Here is a 2,687-nt window from a genome sequence, read left to right as displayed (position 1 = left end):
CCCAAATATTGTTACTGTCTCTTGTGACCGGAATTCGGGCGCACTGGTTTCCTACTCAATACAGGGCAGTTAGGTAGGTAGGTGAAATGGTTGAAGTACCACACTGGCACTCCTCAAATAGCACTAAAGCGCCGTTTTGAAACCATTGCGAGACCTACAGCAAGCAGATATCTACAGCCAGCCAGAGCTGTTGTTACAATGGAGAAGACTGATGGGATTTAGGTTGGCGCACTGGCACCGGCTGTCGAAGAAAGGAGCACTCAGTGATCTTAATCGTCTAGCTGCCAAGCCCGGACATTTACAGAGAAAGTGCTCAACAGTCTCCTTCTCTGAAAGGTCCTCACAGCTTCCGCAAAGGGGGTTAAATGGTTCCCCTAGCTTTTCCGCGTTTGTGCCGATCGTCCAGTGACCGTTAACACAGCTACGACTTTGGAAATTGATTACGAGGCGTCTAAAGAACTTTTTGAGTCCTTCGTATATTGTACTAGGGCCAAGAGGTTTTCAAAATGGCATATGAAGAAATGGACCTCCATCTTTTCTGCGCTTTCCTGAGAAATAATTTGTGCAGTTCCCCTTTAGAACTCTCAAGGGGATGCCGATGACCCGGTAGGAGGTCTCTGCAAGCTCATCTGCAATTTCATTTCCCTCCTTGTTGCTATGTCCTGGAATCCAGATTAGAGAAATGTTACCTGCACACCTAAGGGATTTATGTCCTCCTTACAAGAGTTTACTAATTTCGTTCTGCACCATGGCGGCGTCAGAGCCTCGATCGTGGCTTAACTTTCGGAGAAAATGTTAATATCCCCCTCGCTCCCGCGTTCCCTAAGCATTGCATACCTGCAAGATCGCAAACACTTCTGCGTGAAAAACACTAGCAGTGTTCGGCAGTTTAAAGGATATAGATAAATTGCCTAAGCTAGAGAAATCCCCTTCTCCGACTCCCGATTCCATCTTAGAGCCCTCACTGAAGACAGAGGTGCATGCTTCGGTGCAGATTTTCCCCTCTATCCAATCTTGCCTATTTGGAAAGCTTGCCCTAGCACGACCCTCAAACTTTAGTTTGCGGATGGCGAGATCTGTCCGAAGCTCGGGGAAATACGGCGTTAACTGCCCGAAAATGCTACCATGTCCCTTGAGAGATTGCTTTCAGATGCCAACCGCCTTAAACTTGATTGCACTTTGAGCTGCGATGGAAAGAACGTAAAAGTCGATGGGAAGTTAGTGTCAAACGACATTCCAGGCAGCACTTGGAAGTTTTACATGCTTCGGTAATGCCAATGCATGCAGTACTTTGCACTCTCCCCAGTTTAGTGATTTTATAGCCCTTCCGAAGAGCTTCCCACCAAACCAGGCATCCATACGTTAAAATTGGCAGGACCACTACGTTTTACATCCACAGCGCGACCTGTGGCTTGAGTCGAACATAGATTTTCAATGTGTAGCTTCCAATGGAGTTTGGAGTCAAGTATAATTCCAAGATACCTAACTTTCGATAAAAGCGGGAGATCGTGGTTGTTTAATTTGGGAAGTACCTGCAACCTCGTGTAGGGCGGACTCCGTGGATTTCTCTTTCAGGTAAGCATGTTGTGCTGGAGATAATTTAGATTCGATGTGCTCTCGGATATGATACTCAATCAATCTTTCAAACACCTTTGGGATAAATGAGGTCTGTAGTCCTTGACCAAGTCGTGATCCCTTCTCCCTGTCTTGGGTATGAAAACAACTCTCGTTTTCTTCCAGTTGGCAGAAACCACAGGAGCCATCGAGGTACTTGTTTTCTGAAGCATCACAGGCAAGATATCGTCAGAACTAGGAGATTTAAAGGGAGAGAAACTATTGATTGCCTACGAGATTCTGTCAGCCGACAATAGAATTTTCCGGAAAGTGATTATTTACCATGAAAGTCAAAGATTCTTTTGCAGATTCAGCCCACTCCACATCTTCCCTTTTTACAAGAGTTCTGCAGGAGTGGTCCCTTGAAAGAATCTTGCTTAGCCTGCAGAAACCTTCAAGGATTCAATGGATTCGCAGTACTCCTTCCAAGAGTTGCGTTTCGCATATTTAATGGTTTTTTTGTATTAGTTCAAAATTACACGAAAAGTTTGAAAGTTTTTAGTTTGGCAGCATTCACTAAAAACCCGCCTAACCTTCTCTTTCAAGTCGGTCAGCATCTCGCTCCACCAGGGAGGAAAGTCCTTCTTGCTAAAACATACTGGATAAGTCACTTTGAAGGCCGTTAAGATATGACCGCTCTAAGTGTTTCACTTGCTTGTCCAGTTGATCAGTGGATGAGTAGGAAAAAGTTCGCCTGCTCAATTTATTCTTGAAACCCCTATTAAACAGAGACCAGTCGGCTCTTTTAGTGTTCCTGTGGAGAGATATGGTTTTCCGTGCGAAATTGATTTCGAAAAGGATCAACCTGTGATCCCAAAAGGAATTTCACTGAAAAACTTTCCCATTATCAACCCTAATGGCAGGCGAATCAGTCGAAAGTGTGATATCAAGAACCTCCTCCCGACCGTTTGATGCTTCCGATGCGGGAAATACAAACGTGGGAGTGTTGCCCAGGGAGTTTCCAAACTTTTTCCACTGCGGTACCGTCTTTGTGCTTTTATTTTGGCAAACATATTTTTGACGAATGCGAAAAGAGTTGGGAACAAATGTTAAAGCTGCAGTTAACACTTCAA

Source organism: Anastrepha obliqua, chromosome 1 (assembly GCF_027943255.1).
Source record: "Anastrepha obliqua isolate idAnaObli1 chromosome 1, idAnaObli1_1.0, whole genome shotgun sequence".
Taxonomy (NCBI): domain Eukaryota; kingdom Metazoa; phylum Arthropoda; class Insecta; order Diptera; family Tephritidae; genus Anastrepha; species Anastrepha obliqua.
This window is presented reverse-complemented; position numbering follows the sequence as displayed.